The sequence below is a fragment of the Haliotis cracherodii genome, unplaced genomic scaffold (genome assembly GCF_022045235.1).
Source record: "Haliotis cracherodii isolate W230 unplaced genomic scaffold, xgHalCrac1.p SCAF_4, whole genome shotgun sequence".
In the NCBI taxonomy this organism is placed as follows: domain Eukaryota; kingdom Metazoa; phylum Mollusca; class Gastropoda; order Lepetellida; family Haliotidae; genus Haliotis; species Haliotis cracherodii.
In genome coordinates, this window is record NW_027266297.1 from 5,815,577 (window position 1) to 5,834,114 (window position 18,538).

The following is an 18,538-nucleotide window of genomic DNA, read 5'->3' on the forward strand; positions in this document are numbered from 1 at the left end:
AGGCGTCGGTATTGTATATGACGTAGATATGTGAGTTCACTGATGAGGTATTTGTGGAGTGAAACAGAACACACACACCTAACCCCTGTAACATATTACAATGTATACCTAAAGAAACTGTTTTCTGATTATATCACAGTTTCTTTTTGTGGCTAGTATACGAATATCTCCTGCTATATTTTTACAAAATTTAATTATTATTACGACTTTACTGAGAAAACAATACATTCTTTTGACAAGGTCATGATATTACCAATACTATAATCACAGAATATATCGACTTTTTTACATCAGTTACTCGCAACCACTTTCCTAGTTGTGCATGACTTAACGTTATTGAAACACAAATGGTTATGACGTTTCGAATGCATAGTCTAGAATACTACTGGGAACATCTACAGTGAACGCTCACTGATTTGTGTAGAAGTCAATGAGACTATTACGTTTATTTACACTTTCAACAGCCCTTTGACCAACATATGCAGAGCAGTGGTGGTTTTTTGGGCATCTCCATTGAAACTAATCAGAACCCATCAATTATTTACACCAACTGGGAATTGCAAGCTCTCGGTTCCCAAATAGAAAGAGCGGGGCATTGGTCTCTCCGCGTTGATGCCAGCTTTCAATTAAAAACTGCATGAACGATCACGTCTCCAAAGTCGACGGTCGATACACACTGTGGCAAAACTTGCTTCGAAGTGTGCGAAGTCAGATGGTGACGTCGAGTTCACTCTGTTGTACCCTAAATTTATGTAACTTATTATGGCCGGGTTTCTGGTGGCACATGGAGGAGGATAAAATATGGTGGGTAGCTGAGATGAGGATGGTTCTCTCAGACGTACCATGCCCAGTTTTCAAAAAGTCATTGTACGAATATGGTCGAAGGATTCAAACATTTGATTCGCGTGGCATGTCCTTTCTATCGGGGGCACTTATGACTTCAATAATCGCTGATACTAAAAGGTTTCACAAAGCATTAAGTTCACGTCCAGATGTAAATCTATAATGTTTCCATTTTCCAGAACTGTTACATTATTCATCGGGTCATGACGGGCAGGACATAACTTTAGCCGCGGTTGGACACACTCAGTAATAGTACTCTCCCATAGGATAATTGTTAACACTGAGTAATACTGCCTGTCAATTAGTGTTCATTTTCCTTTCATTCACGAAGATAAAATATTATCTTAATGTCTGTAATATGGACGGCGGGTTAGCCGAGTTGTTGGACTGTTGCCTCGTCAAGCTGAATGCCTCTGTACAAATTCATTGTTGCAAGGTGTTTTTTAGAAAAAAATATTCAGACTTGTTTCTGGTTTTGCAACTGTAAATGATGATTAAGCCGTGTTTAAAGCTGCGACTACATTAGTAACATGGGATTTTGACGTAAGCCCGGTTAAATGTGACTTGGCACGGGATAACGAACAAGCAGTTATTTCGAACGTATGGTCACAGTTCGGCGAGCACCGGTCATATAGTATTAGTTCGGTATGTTAAACTTATTGATATAATCATATACACGGAGGATACAAGAGTATGTTAGACTCGATTGCTGAACCTGCAACATGAACTGATTATCTAGAAGCGTCTGAAAATTAAGTTAAGCACTGTATAGAACAGCGATGTGTCGAATAATCGGTTGACTCGAACTTTTTCCGTTGTCACAAATATCAAATGAAAGTACAAAATCGCCCAGATTTGTCGTTAGTTCGTGTTTGAATTTTCCATATTTAATGTCTGTAGTTCACCTACGATAAGATTCTTTTCGTCTTGTGAACGACGTTGCAAAATTTCAGATGTGTCGAACACTCGGATACGTCGAACGCTTTGATACGTTCCTTCGAGTACGACGTAACGGTGTTCAACTGTATTCATTGACCTTTCTGTTAATACGTCAACTAGTGTAGAGGAAATATTGATTGCTTCTCCGCCGCAGTCGGCAATCCCACTGCAGACAAACCATGTAACATTGTGTTTCAAATAAAAACATCATTGAATTCTGAATCCCTTAACACAAAAACAGAGAGCCCTAAAACAAATAGTTTCTTGTCCATCCAAACAATGCAAAAAACATAATGTGATTGTTTCGTTCGTACTTCCTCTGCATACTTGTTTAACAAACTCACCCATCAGTAAAGTTTCAGTTTAATCAATGCCTCGCTTTGCAGCTTGCGTCATTCATAGTCAGGATACAGCAAACAGTGCTAGTTAAAACAGTTTGGAAATCTTCGCAGTGGAAAAATGTTTTCTGTATAAACCACATTGATGTAATTTTCCAAGTATACCCAAGCAAACTTCGACCTCCGGTAGAACGTTCGATGTCAGCCGGTAATTAAACCAAAACACTTTAGAATCCCACAAACAAGTCCAATGTCACTCACTGAATGCAAGCGTTGAGGAAATCGTTAACTCAATGTTCTGAAAAAAACATCCCAGAAAAAGAAGAGTTCTAGAACAAAGTAAGTGAATGCGTCTTTATAACATGCCCGAGAACGCCACATGCATTTTTTATTCTTGTGAACATCCCCACACACTCCGGTACCGACAGCTTCCGTTAACACCGCCAAATCAATAGCATTGTTGTCTACGGTGACTTATTACGTTGATTTTATCGTTGGTCTCACACGGTACACTTGGGTTAGGCGTGTGCGAGAATTATATTACATATGGGTACATTGTGTGGATTAAAGCGACAACACCGTTTCCACAATCATAAGACAATTGATGTGGCCGACTACATCGTAAATATGGGTTCATAGTGTGAATGATATTCTATATGAGTAAGTGAGTGAGTATGATTTTACACCGCTTTAGCAATATTCGAATTCGTATTCTGATCAACGATCATAGGATCATGTCAAGCCAAAGGGACACAACTCTACGTACCATACTTAATCGTCTTAGACGACTAGGCCAGTCATGCCAACCTGCGAATATGCTGTAGTATACAGGGACACACTGGTATCAGGGCAAACAAGTGCTTGAATGAATACAACTAAACACCCCCCGTTGCGTCCAAGATTATTGCACTTATATAGCGACGTGCATGCACGTGTGTATATGTGGCTGCTTGTACTAGTCCGGACTAATGCCGATTTTATACAATGCTGCAGTTTAACATAGCTACTCAACACATTATCCTGACTAAGTGCAGACCAGTCCATGTTTTGAGCCCTAATCCTTAATCATTTACGTTTTTTGGTGTGAAACGACCGGGGATCGAACCCTCGATCTGCCGCTCTCCGGGTATCATACCCCGCCACGAGCAAGTGAGGATGCACGTGGATTTCTGAGAGAGAGCATAAATACTTCATACCCTGATTCAAAGAAAAAAACGCACGCTTTTTCCGAGTCAATAGAAGTCACGTGACGCGCAAGCTGACCTCAGCTCATTTGAACAGCTGTTTTCTATCAATGATGAATTTGTTTGACTTATTTTACAATGTCATATTAAAACAGGTCGGTAAGATATAATATGTATCATGTTACGCTCGTTTTACCACCAGTCCATGACGTCAGGGGAGTCCACAAAAAACAACGTATTTTTTTCATATTCGAATCGAACCTGGTCTTCATTCTGACTAAAAAACGTTGCAATCATAATACCAAAACTGTATAGAACCATTCATGCTTCTGTGATTATGTAGATACTTATACGACAAATGACTATAGACCGCACTGTGCTGATAGCGTCGATCTGAAGTAAGTGGCTTATACTTGTTTACTGACAAAGGTCTGGACAAACCTTCCCACTTAGCCGCTATGTCACGCCGTCCGACCACCGTCCGTCAACCACGCCGTGCATCAGTGTCGACGATGACGTCTGTGTGCGTCGGTGATGTTGTAAGGCTGTCTACAGCGAGGACGTAATGTTTGCAGAGATGCAGTTAGATGCGAAGCAAATCGTTGTCACATCTCCAGGATTACATGGGTCCTCAAATAGCCACGTCAACTCGTGCTCTCAGAATTAGTCAAGTATTGACAATGTCTTTGAATCGATGACGACTGCAGCTCTCTATACTTTTGATGTAAAGATAGAATTGCCGCACAGTTTCAGGCTTGGCCCTGTCAATGACAAGCAAGTCGTCAGCATTTAGAACTGAGCCAGATGGAGCCAAACGTTATAGGTCCAATTTGACGTTGACGTCATCGAAGGTTTTGACCGCTTCTGTGGTCTAGTGGATAGAGCGTCTGCCCGTAGAGCGGAACGTCTGGCCACGTCGTACCAACATAGTTTGAAAGATGCTGCTCTTTGTCACCCTGCCTGGCTATCGTCATTAAGGGAATAAAATAAGGAGGGGTTGGCTCTGAGGGGTATGCATGTCAAACTGCCGCATAGAATCTTTGTGGGCTAGTATTATAAAACAGGCATAGATTCGTACTGGTACCAGAAGGCATATACACACACGTGCATGCACGCTGCTATATACATAAAAAACGACAAAACCCTTTCCATAGCAACAAGATATTTAAATATCTGTTAAAATGCGATGGTATGATACCGACTGTATCATGACCATGTGTTCATCATGGCTATCAAATAGTGATGACACCAGGTGTTCGCGAAAAGGCGAGCGTATAAGGGAAATATTCTTGCTCGAGACGTTAACACCCATTTCACCTCAGCACACCATGATTGATCTGAAGTTTCCTGAGTCGATTATCATACAGACAATGGATGATGAACACGTACACATATTTAGTTATATAATGTACCTCATTGATTCACTGCAGCTCAAGCAATAAGGAGAAATTATGACATGAAAGTTTGCATGTTGGTTTAGTGTCATGGCGGAACCGGATTCATGCGAGGTTCACCTCCATGGCCCGAGTGTGTGAGTGATACTCGGACTAATATTGATATCCTTTGAAACAGGCACATCGCGTACACTATTGTCATGTTGCCGTACACTCGATCAATCGTACAGTTATATGCCTGTACAGTATATACAAGTACAACCATATACTCGCACAACCATATACTCGCACGCATGCATGTGTGTGTGTGTGTGTGTGTGTGTATGTGTGTGCGTGTGTGTGTGTGTGTGTGTGTGTGTGTGTGTGTGTGTGTGTGTGTGTGTGGTCTACTCGCAATGACACACTCGTACAGTACAACCATACTCTCATACAACCATACACTCATACAACCATACAAGCACACACTCATACTCTCATACAATTATATCATCACACACTTGTCCAATACCATCGCATGAACATCGCATTAAACATGGTCTGTATGTTCATACACATTGTCACGACTGTTTCTCTCTGTCTTGACGTAATAACGTCACCAAGCTGTTCGCACACGTTCCTGCAATCATGTCATCCTATTTTTACGCACAATGTCCACGTTTCAGTCACAAAAGAACCTATTTCCTTCCATTAACACCTGTGTACATATTTACACTCGCTGCATGTTATTACATACATGATGTAATGCTGGCGGTAGGGCAGGGAATGTTTACCCATTTAGCGAACAACTGGCGTCATCAGTGATTTCCAGTGAGTGAGTATGGTTTTACGCCGCTTTTAGCAATATTCCAGCAATATCACGGCAGGGGACACTTAAAAATGGGCATGTACCCATGTCGGGTAATCGAACACGGGTCTACGACGTAACGAGCCAAAGCTTTAACCACCAGGCTACCCCACCTCTTCTGATGTCCAGTGAACCATTCACATAATGTTCACCACCATGTTGCCTCTTACGACAAAGGAATCTGTTTCGGCAGATAATTGAGACTGGTTATTCTCTGGCGTTGACGTTTTGTATTCACCCAAGATGCGAACACGTACTCGACATGCATATTTATTTTAATACAAAACCACAACTCAACGTAAAATCTGTGCCTTTGAATATCGGTGGGTATGTAGGTGGGTGGGTGGGTGGTTGGTTGGGTAGGTAGGTAGGTAGGTAGGTAGGTAGGTAGGTAGGTAGGTAGGTAGGTAGGTAGGTAGGTAGGTAGGTAGGTAGGTAGGTAGGTAGGTAGGTAGGTAGGTAGGTGGGTGGTTGGGTTGTTTGTTTTGGTTGTTGGTTGGTTGGTTGGGTGAGTGGGTGGGTAGGTAGGTAGGTAGGTAGGTAGGTAGGTAGGTAGGTAGGTAGGTAGGTAGGTAGGTAGGTGGGTGGGTGGTTGGTTGGTTGGGTTTGGGTGGGTGGTTAGGTAGGTAGGTAGGTAGGTAGGTAGGTTTCATTTGTTTAGTCACATGATATACATGATATATAAAAACTCTTTAACATTAACATCTTGTTTTTTCTGCCTGTTGTTAAACATCGGAATACACTTTTCTCTAAGATGTTCATACTTATAACATACTAATACAATTTATCATCTAACATACTTATATGCTTGTGGCGATTACCTGAAGCGGGTGGTCAGACTCACTGACTTGGTCAATGGCGTGTAGTGTTTCAAATTAAGATTTATTCCAGACAGTCGGACTGGTAGGCGTAATTAATTCCAAACACTGTTATAATGTAGCCAGACAAACTTCTATACATGAATTCAACGGACTCGCATCGCAATATTCAATAACCAACGCTTGGCCTTCTCTGTTCAAGCCAAAATTGTTTATCCTCCGCGCTGTGTTTGGATGTAGAGTACAAATTTACTAGCCAAGGTCGATAACACTCTCAAGAATCATCAGCTGATAATGCATCGTGGATCAGTAATTATTGCGTTTTTCTGCAATATATTAATATCAGGTTATTATCTAATGTCATAATTATTTTTTATTAACACATCTGCCAAACAAAATCAAGCAGACCATCGGTCGAGCATGTCGGTCAGACGGGTATTGTAAACGTGGCATTGTACCCAGACGGCGTTGGGCTTTTTTATGATATAATGACTGGTTTGTCTGGTCCAGAAAAAACAACCAAAACCTTCAAATAGCGCATAGTATTTGTCTTTAATCTTGACTACGGATTGCCTACTTCATTTGACTGCGGTTACTGATTGTCTACTGCCTTGGCTACAGTTGTCTACTTTTATTTAAACAGTTCTTATTCTCAAGGAAAAGGATTTGATATCAGAATTGAGAACTGTACAAAAGACAGAGAGTATCTATTTCCTTGACTACGGTTACAGATTGTCTACTTCCTTGACTAAGGTTACAGATTGTCTACTTCGTTGACTACGGTTACAAATTGTCTACTTCCTTGACTACAGTTACAGATTGTCTACTTCCCTGACTACGGTTACAGATTGTCTACTTCCTTGACTACAGTTACAGATTGTCTACTTCCTTGACTACAGTTACAGATTGTCTACTTCCTTGACTACGGTTACAGATTGTCTACTTCTTTGACTACGGTTACAAATTGTCTACTTCCTTGACTACAGTTACAGATTGTCTACTTCTTTGACTACGGTTACAAATTGTCTACTTCCTTGACTACAGTTACAGATTGTCTACTTCTTTGACTACGGTTACAGATTGTCTACTTCCTTGACTACGGTTACAGATTGTCTACTTCCTTGATTACGGTTACAGATTGTCTACTTCCTTGACTACGGTTACAAATTGTCCACTTCCTTGACTACGGTTACAGATTGTCTACTTCCTTGATTACGGTTACAGATTGTCTACTTCCTTGACTACGGTTACAGATTGTCTACTTCCTTGACTACAGTTACAGACTGTCTAACCCCTTGACTACAGTCACGATTTTCCTTCCTCCTTGACTGAGGTTATGGATTGCCCACGAAGACTACAATGCTGTACCACCATGACATTGAATACACGTATAGATACAAAACTTCATGTTTTTTTTGCTTCTGGAATGGCAGCGGTGCTGGCTTCGAAGCAGGAACAATACCAAACGATTTCAAATGAATTTTAGGTCAATGACGTCACGCACGTTCCCCCTCTTAGACAGCCCTCCCTCTACACATGTAATAACTGACACATGCTTCTGTTGTTATTCATATACAGATAAGCTTTAAAAAAGATGCGCAATCACACATTCCCCCATTCATATCTGCAAATTTGAAAAAGATTGTGAACGCGAGAATTTAATACGAGTTGTATGCGGGATAGGATTCCAGTTCAGTACAATGTAGGATTGTAACTGATCAATACTCACGGAATCATGTACAACTCTATTGATTTCTAGCTGCCTCTCTGTGAAATAGTATCTACATGTTCCGTGTAATTACATCTTAATGCGGATGCAGTACATGAATGCATCAAACAGATGTTGCAGATAGGAATGCTTATTTGAAAGAATTGTAGAATTTAATATAAAATACCATAGAATAACCAGTGTCGATTGTCTGATGAAACAGATTCAATTTGGTGTAAAAGGGAAAATAGCGGTGAATTTATATGAATGGATAACCGAAATTCAGTGGTGACGCCAGGTGTTCGCGAAAAGGATAAATACCGTTATGTGTATATTTTTGTAATAACATATAAATTATGTAAAATAAAAAAATGTGTATAGATGTTAACTTCCAGGGGCCACATGCACAAAGCCATCTTAGCGCTGAGAATATCTGAAGCCTATTTTGGGAGTTACGATCATCTTAGCGCTAAGATCGCTTTGTGCATGTGGGCCCAGGGGTTCTGCCTTTCCAGTAGCACCCTCTACTCACACACTTTGCATAAAAATGTATGTTTTTTGCCTGAAAGCGTGCGTTTGAGGTCATGTTTCCATACATCCTACAGAAGCGTGGTATACTGGATGGAGGTCCGTGATCCACTGCCTTGAAACTTTATTCTGACGTTGTACCTAATAACGTCTTCATGAAATGGGTAATTGTAAACTGTTAATTGATATGCATGACACAATAGTATCGACCCGAATTGGTGTTTAAACGACTTCAGTCCAAAATGGCAGGGCTGCCAATTTCACCAAGCGAAGTCCAGCTTTAAATAGGGCATCTCTCGCGCCTTGTGTGTACATTCATATTTTCGGGTCAACATGATCTATTCTATACGTCTATGTACGATCTATGTGTGTTGTTTCTTGAGACTAAACGAACCATGGCACCTGTGAAAAACAAGATCGACTGAAGGACACATGCGGCGAGGAACATCACTCAATGTTGTTCACGATTTTCATTAACAGTTCTGGTATAAGTGAGTTCTATTGAACATATAACAGCCTGAAAAATATTTTTTTAGCGCGACTGGCAACGATGCGTTAAAAAGTTCAAAGTTCATTTGTATCTCATAGCATTGGGGGTCATTGAGGTGTATTTGCGTGTGTTTGTGACGGGTGCCACCGGTGGGTCAGGATACGCTCACCTTTTCGTGAACACCTGGTATCAGCACTATTTGATGGTGATTTATATACACCTGCTCATGATATAGTCGGAATTGTACAATCGACCCTGCTTTTAACAGAGAATAACTTAATACTTACATTAATAGTGTTTTGTCGCTTAGATATATAGATTGAGAAATAAGAAACGGAAATATTTACAAAGAGATACATTCTTTAATAACAATCTACTGAAAGGTACATTCAAATTTAAGATGAATGGCTATAAAATAAATCATTTCTTTAATTGAAACATTTATTTGGATCAGTGTACTTATGTAAAAGATTAAATATAGCAACAAGCACAATCATTGTTTTATGTGAACTGTTAAGTTATTTGATTAAATTACATAACTTTATATTGTATGTTAATTGGAGCATTTGAACAAGTAGCGGAGACAAGAGTATAACTTACATTATTGCATCTAAATCGATACCATTTGAATGTACTGCCTTAACTGAATCTTTATTAAACCTTAATTTAATAATAATAATAATAGTTATTATTATTATTATTATTATTATTATTATTATTATTATTATCCGCATGACCTTGATGACGCTATTGAAGTCCGGTCTCTGACCAAGGTACGTGCACTACTTGTTCTCCCCAGCAACGCTTCGGCTTAATGGCTTTGATCTATTGCTGCCCACAAAGGGTAAATAAATACATTGTCTGTCAATAACAATGAAACCTACGGAAATCGGATTCATTAGTTGCAGCATGGATGGTGTTGTGACGAGGCTTTAGATTGTATCGAGTTCTCCAAGAACATCGTTAGTGCATTATGATGAAGCTTCACGATGAAGAGGACACACTAACTGGAACACTGATAGAGGAGAGATAGTCGTCAATTAAACTGAACTCGGGCCTTCATTATTCAGCGAATTAAAACAACTCAACCGACCCCATGTACCACATGACCAGATTTGCAGGTATATCAATTGAAATATGACCCTGAAAACCGTTAAATGAAACTTATAAAAGATAAACACAGGAATGTAACTTAAAACCATTATGACCGTGGAATACAAACATAGATATGAAACGAGGTTCGTCGGAAATCCTTGCTCTGTCAAACGCATGCTACATTGTGAGTGCACCAAAGTCAAATTGTCTAGGTTTCTGAAGGAGATTAAATAATGGCAACTGTTATTTGAGTGTGTAGGGGGAGGGGTGCACCGCCAGTGTCGTTAAATGATGGAGTATTCTAACTCACAAAGGCTCAGTACCTGTGCCAGTCAGCTTCAGACGCATATATATACAAGGACTCACCTCAATCTTACATTTTGACATATTGTTCAAACAGTATCCAAACTCTCAACGACAAAGTCCCATTTGACAATGACAGTCGACGTATGCACAGAATACATTGGCAACATGCCAAGTGATAACTTGAAGCGGTATTAACTTACGGGGACCATCTGTGTCTTTCATTAGCTCTGTCCCGCTCTATATTGGCCATGTTGCCGATTTAAACAACACAGCCTCGCCCAACAGTTCGCTAATGTCGGTGCAGTTAAAAGTATACAGTCTAGCTCAGCCTCGCGGGGTCTGAGCACACTGTGTTTACAGGGGTGAGGTGTGTGTATATTCCACCGTCACTCATTATCCGGAGGGGGTGGAGGTGCCAGCGTTCTTCACAACTCATCCACCAGAAGCAAAATACCTGTGGCCTAGTTACTCGACCAGCACCATCACATCACTGATCCAACCACGCCTCAAAGTGTTTTATCTACGATATCCAATGCCATGCGAGATTGTATGGATTTTAAATAGAGTTAAAGTGACATAACAACCCTATGCCAAATGTCGAATGTAATTCTTAGACAAGGGCATGAGTTAATTTATATCAGCGAATGGTTTTACGTTAAAGAATATCCCTTTACAGAACCAAACAGATAGGAACGGGAGTGATGGTTTAGAACAATGGTACACTTACTATGAAGGCATCAGCGAGAACTGTTGTCTGTTGCGTATTCCAATTAATCTCAAACACACCTTGGTTGTGTCAGGTGTTCATGTCCCAGTATACTGTTGAAGTAGTTCCAGCACGATGTAGTTTCCAACTCCAACGTCGTTGTCCCAGCGCTGCAGTTGATTGCGACTAAGTCTGGCGGACGCAGGGCCTCAAATGAACCTAACCAGTAGCGCCTCGCTCTATTGACTCAAGGTATTGTGTACGTTGTACAGGCAGCGAGAACGCAGGGCTTTGTGGCTGACGGTCGATACGCAGAGAGATGGTCTGGGAGCATCACACAGTCAGATGAGCGCTGGACCAAGCCGTTCCAGACGCAACATCTTTCCTTTCAGAGAAGCAGCAACATCAACATGGCAAAGTTGCGTTCGCATTTCTCAATATTAAATATTTGATGAGAGTTCGTTGGCGCTTTTGGAATCTGCGCGCTCTGTTCACATCCACCCAAAGGATACAGTTGTTGTTGTCTGAATGATGAAGATGAAGATGCAGATGCAGATAATGATGTAGACGTCCAATGTATCGGAGTAGTGTTTGAGTGTGTTTGGTTTGACGCCAGTAATTCCAGGGCGTGTCAGCTCAGTTTTATCTGTGTGGAAAACCGAAGTGATGCATTCTCATAATTACATTTTATATTGATATGCAAGGTTTAAGTTTCATTTTTAAGTTTGGATTGATTAACTTATTGAATGATGGAAAACAGATTTTAATAAAACCTACGAAACTATTGCCAGTTACTAAAATAAGAAACGATTCTTTGACATTTTTCGATCGAAACTGAAAACACGTCTTTGGAGCTCCCACTATTCCTAAGTTTCTGTTTTCGTAATGTTTTGTCTTTGTAGCGCTATGAGCATGTACCACTGCGTGGCTGTATTAGAAATGTGCGTTTATAATTATATTGATTCATGGTGTTGGAGATGTTTCATACACAATCCTCCAAGAGCATATGTGATTTTTTACCCAATCCAAAATATGAGACCACATTTTTATGATCCACCAAGGTTTTTGCCCTTGAAATAACTTATAGTCTCTTCCACTCTCTCTCACTCACTAACCCACACTCACAGACACACACACACATGCACACACACTCACTCACAGACACACACACACACACTCACTCACAGACACACACACACATTCACTCACTCACAGACAGACACACACACACACACACTCACTCACAGACACACACACACACACACTCACTCACAGACACACACACACTCACTCACAGACACACACACACTCACTCACAGACACACACACTCACAGACACACACACGCACACACTCACAGACAGACACACACTCACTCACAGACACACACACACTCACTCACAGATGCACACACGCACTCACAGACACATACACTCACTCACAGACACACACACACTCACTAACTCACAGACACACACACACACTCACTCACAGACACACACTCACTCACAGACACACACACACTCACAGACACACACACACTCACAGACAGACACACACTCACTCACAGACACACACACACACTCACTCACAGACACACACACACTCACTCACAGATGCACACACGCACTCACAGACACACACACTCACAGACAGACACACACTAACAGACGCACACACACACAGACACACACACACACTCACTCACAGACACACACTCACTCACAGACACACACACACACTCACAGACACACACACACTCACAGACGCACACACACACTCACAGACACACATACACACTCACTCACAGACACACACATTCACAGACACACACACACACTCACAGACGCACACATACACTCACTCACAGAAACACACACACTCACAGACACACACACACACTCACAGACAGACACACACTCACTCACAGACACACACCCACACTCACTCACAGACACACACACACACTCACTCACAGATGCACACACGCACTCACAGACGGAAACACTCACTCACAGACACACACACTCACTAACTCACAGACACACACATACACTCACAGACACACACTCAATCACAGACACACACACATACTCACAGACACACACTCAATCACAGACACACACACACACTCACAGACACACACTCACTCACAGACACACACACACTCACAGACACACAAACACGCTCACAGACACATGCACATACACGTACACAGACACACGGACTCACGTACACACACACACACACGCGCGCGCGCACAGACACATACACACTCTCACACAGACACACACACGCACGCACACACACAAGCACTCACGTTCCTTAATTTTATTTTTGCTTTAGCAGTGTGTCTCCTTGAACCACACAACCCGAGTGAAATACAACCGTATTTATGTCAATTACAGCGTATTGGATTGATATTTCTTTAGCAATTTGACAGGATTGTTTCAATATAGGCTTACACGTTCAATTATAGCAAATTGTCATTCCCCAGGTGTGAACTATAAAGCGGGCAATTCATACAGTCAGTAACATGAAACTTACACGTATTCATGACACGCAATAAATAGTAGGGCATGTCAGAGGTCGGACTTCAACGTCGTTATCCAGGCCATGCGGATACTACTACTACTACTAATACTACTACTACTACTACTTCTACTACTACTACTACTACCACTACTACTACTACTTCTACTACTACTACTACTGCTGCTGCTACTACTACTGCTACTGCAACTGCTACTGCTACTGCTGCTGCTGCTGTACTACTATACTAGTACAAGAACTAATGCAATTGCTACTACTACTATACTAGAACAAGTACTACTCCTGCTAATGCTACTACTACTATTACTGCTACTACTACTACTTCTACTACTACTACTACTACTACTACTACTTCAGCGCTTATTATGTCAAGTTTCATGTATAATGGGCCGGTGGCCCCTTTACCGTAATAAACACACTCTACACGCTCTACTACTACTACTGCTACTACTACTACTACTACTACTACTACTACTTCTACTACTACTACTACTATGCTGGAACACACACTTATGCATATCATCACACGTGCATCCAACAATGGAGACAGTCTCGTGTGTACAGCGGGACAGTTTCAGTGACCAGAAGCATCACTGTTCCCGGCCTTGACACATATTGAATGCATATCGATTTCGTTAGGCTGGAGAGCTTATCGTTAAAAAAAACATACGCTTTTAATTTGTAGTCAACCAGTCAACCGTTGCCTGGTCCATCCTACCGAGAACTTTTCGGAGAATGTGAAGACTCCCCAACACTAGCATGCAACCTTCTGCATTACCCAGACTGTCAGAAGGGCAAACCCGGGTACTCTCCCAATGTAAGTCGACAGATTGGGAGGTACAAAACCTAAGGCACCGAGAACAATGGGGAGTCGGACAACTTGGTACAACTTGGGATGCAAGCGTGACATTTCAAAAGCGATGTGTCATGTTTTTTCATGAATCTTGTCAATCACATTAATGTCAAAAGTGACAAGAAATTTAATGATATAGATCATTTCATAGGGTTGACCTCTGTGTCAAAAGCACAAGCATGGGAAAGACGGTAATAAAATGATTGAGCCACGCCATCATGTCGTTTAAGATACTGTATTAGTGCCAAAGCTAGTCATCCACTGACAATGTGTTGGACAGTCTCATTAAATTCATTGCATAATCTACATTTCACACATTGACGGTTTCGAGTGGGAAGTGACTGGTCCTGAGCAGCAAACAAAAAGTCTTCTGTTGCACTTCTCAGGTCAGCCTACTTCATCCAAAAGAAGGACTCTGCAGGGTTCCTGTTTCTCTCAACACACTGCACATAAACTCGATGCAGTGCAGTGGTCATTCAAATAGCCTCTCCTTGAAAAACCGAGTCTGGGCTGACTTGATATGGCACTTCGTTTGGTGGACACTCATTTCTGTACCGCCCAGCAGTACAGAACCATCAACAAAATCAGAATCAGTTTATTTCCCACATTCTTGGCTCGTTTAAGGAAACTGTGGAATGCCTTGTTTTCATCATGAGTCTTGACAGGATTTACACAAGAGGATCATTGGACAAATAAATCTGTGCAAAAATGCACAATACAATTCTATCACGAAGAGCCTCCACGTTAGTCAATCCATGCCCTCCTATTATGATTGGTTAATATAAGCAATCAAGGGTAGACCAAGGGTGGTGGGATCTATTGTCTGACATGATTCTTCGTGAGAAGGTGTCAATACCCTGAATATCTTGTTTCGTCCAATCAACAACACCAAAGGACGAGTACAGCATAAATATTATGGCTTTGGCTTTACGACGGGTGTTCAGCCCTGACCTCCAGGTTTTCTTAAGTCCATGTTTGTACTCTGTCCGGAGTGTTTCCTTGATATGTACCTCTGTCCCTATCCTGCATCCCAAAGTACCTTCCACGAGATGGTCAATAACTCATTCCCCAGTTTTAATTTTTTTTTATCAGTAGTGTTATTTTATATCATGGAAACATATAAAGCATGCTTTACACGTCACGTACACGGGTGGACCGGTCGTCTTAGGCACCGCGATTCGCTGTGCAGAGTTGCGTCCCTTGGGCACACCAGAAACCTATGATTGTGGGTTCGATTCCCGGTTCGCCTGGATTATGTTTTTAGGTTTGTCAGCAAAGTGGTAAACGTTACTCATGCTATCAACACTGGTTTGTGGCTTTCCTTCCACATTGAGCCGACACGCAGCGATATAACTTGAATACTGTTAAAAGCGGCGTTAAACCCAACTCACTCACTCACTCGATCACTCACTTACTCACTCACTCACTCACTCACACACTCCTAAGAAACAAAAAACATTGCCTCGAATGGCCTTGCTTGGTGGCTTGACTGAATGTATTGCGTTACTCATGCTATCAACACTGGTTAGTGGCTTTCCTTCCACATTGAGCCGACACGCAGCGATAGAACTTGAATACTGTTAAAAGCGGCGTTAAACCCAACTCACTCACTCACTCACTCACTCACTCACTTACTCACTCACTCACTCCTAAGAAACGGAAACATTGCCTCGAATGGCCTTGCTTGGTGGCTTGACTGAATGTATTGCGTTACTCATGCTATCAACACTGGTTAGTGGCTTTCCTTCCACATTGAGCCGACACGCAGCGATATAACTTGAATACTGTTAAAAGCGGCGTTAAACCCAACTCACTCACTCACTCACTCACTCACTCACTCCTTCCTAAGAAACGGAAACATTGCCTCGAATGGCCTTGCTTGGTGGCTTGACTGAATGTATTGCGTTACTCATGCTATTAACACTGGTTCGTGTGACCCAGGCTTGACTATTTACTGGCCATCGGGATGTAGTTGGTACACCGAGTCCTAAAAACAAACAAACAAACAAACTAACGACTAATAGTTGTACTTTGAAAAAACACTTTAAGGATTTACATAATGTTTGTAATACCTTGGAGACCCGGGGTCTTCAGCAACCCATGCTTGTCGTAAAAGGTAACTATGCTTGTCGTAACAGGCGAGTACCGGGAACGGTTGGTCAGGCTCATTGACCTGGTTGATGCATGTCATCGTACGCCCTAATGCGTAGATCGATGCTCGTGATGTAAATCACTGGATTGTCTTGTCCAAACTCGATTATTTACAGACCGCCATCATATAGCTGTAATAATGCCGAGTATGGCGTTAAAGAACAAACAACAAACATAATTTGCGTAAAACGGGTTTCTGTTAAAGAAATGTAAAGTGAGAACTCCTTACGGATTTCAGATCAGACAAGATCCAGTATCTCATGCTTTTAAGAGCCGACAAAAATGGGAACGCCAGGTTTAACGCTGTTATTATCCCCAGGCTGATTGTGTGATATCACAGCCCGATGATAAGGGTCGTTAGTCAGGCTTTTAGTTTCTGGTTTCCGTGGAGAAAATAACTCGATTACAGTTCGACGTAATATTCTAGTATGTATCCCACTGGAACACACATCATTATTTATTTTTAATGTTAAACAACATAAAGTCACTCACTTCACTCTTAATCGCGAAATAGACCCTGCAATTAAGTCGAACACGAAACGCCTTCCTCTTGAAACCCTTAAAACTAATTCAATTCTACCTGTGTGAACTCATGTAGGCTCGAGGTACTTACACCCCGGATCTGTTACTTAAAAATGGTCGATGACGTCATTGCGCTGTTTAGAGAGCATAACCTTGCTGTTGCGATTTCATACCTTCCTTGCAAATATCCCAGACCAGGGCGTGAGAGTGGCTGTTGTACAAGACCAGTTATTTCGCTGATGGGAAAGTCCACTTGTATAATTCCAGGTTTTAAGTAAATATACACAAATGACGTAATGGTTGGATGAGTGACGGAAAATTTAGAATTAATGGCAGTAAAGCGAAGAAACTCTTCCATTTCAAGTTTGATTGTGGGGGGTTTAAAGAAGTTCCTGTTAGAACAGCCTAAATTAACAATCACTGATTGGCTGAACACAGATTTAAACATGTTCTTGGTTACAAAGGTTGCTTTGTCTCAATCATAAATTATTTAAGCTCACGTTTCAATGTTAAGGCTCATTTAACTCACTGTACAAAGTTAGAGCAACTTAGGGTTGTCGTGGAAGATGGCTGAAGACGTAAACATAAGCACCTGACCACCCAGTAACACCCTCGACACGTTTTTGTGACAACAGAAGGTGTCAACACACTTGTGTAACAGCAGAGGGTGGCAGAACACTTGTGTAACAGCAGACGGTGACAGAACACTTGTGTAACAGCAGACGGTGGCAGAACACTTGTGTAACATCTGGGGGTGGCAGCACACAGTGTGTAACAGCAGAGGGTGGCAGAACACTTGTGTCACAGCAGAGGGTGGCAGCACACTTGTGTAACAGCAGAGTGAGTGAGTGTGTTAGGTGTAACGCCGCTTTTAACAGTATTTCAGTTATATCACGGGCTGTCAGTTTGGGCAGGTCTCAGAGTCTACCACCTCGGTGAAACCCACGAACATTGGTATGGTGCTGACAAACCTAGAATCATAATCGGGATTCGAACCCACGATCATAGGTTTCTGGCGTGCCCAAGGGACGTAACTTGTGGAACAGCTGGGGTAGGAAGCACACTTGTATAACAGCAGAGGGTAGCAGCACACTTTTATAACAGTAGAGGGTCGCCGCACACTTGTGCCACAGCAGAAAGTAGGAACACACTTGTGGTATCAGAGGGAGTAGCAGCTCTCAAAGCAGAGCATTGATTGTCTAGTCCGCCAGTTGGCAACATCCAAGGTCACCATTCCTTTTGGGAGAGATTGTAAAGCCAACCGACT

The 18,538-nt window shown here is 41.8% G+C and overlaps 1 protein-coding gene across 1 annotated transcript in view; it reads right to left on the reverse strand.

Moving 5' to 3' along the window:
- LOC139479797 (uncharacterized) overlaps positions 1 to 11,499 on the reverse strand; it is a 46,529-nt gene extending 35,030 nt beyond the window's left edge. The window contains exon 1 of the mRNA XM_071262674.1: positions 11,215 to 11,499. The gene's annotated coding sequence lies outside the window, so the exon portion shown is untranslated. The remainder of the gene's footprint in view (positions 1 to 11,214) is intronic.
- Positions 11,500 to 18,538: the final 7,039 nt, after the last annotated feature.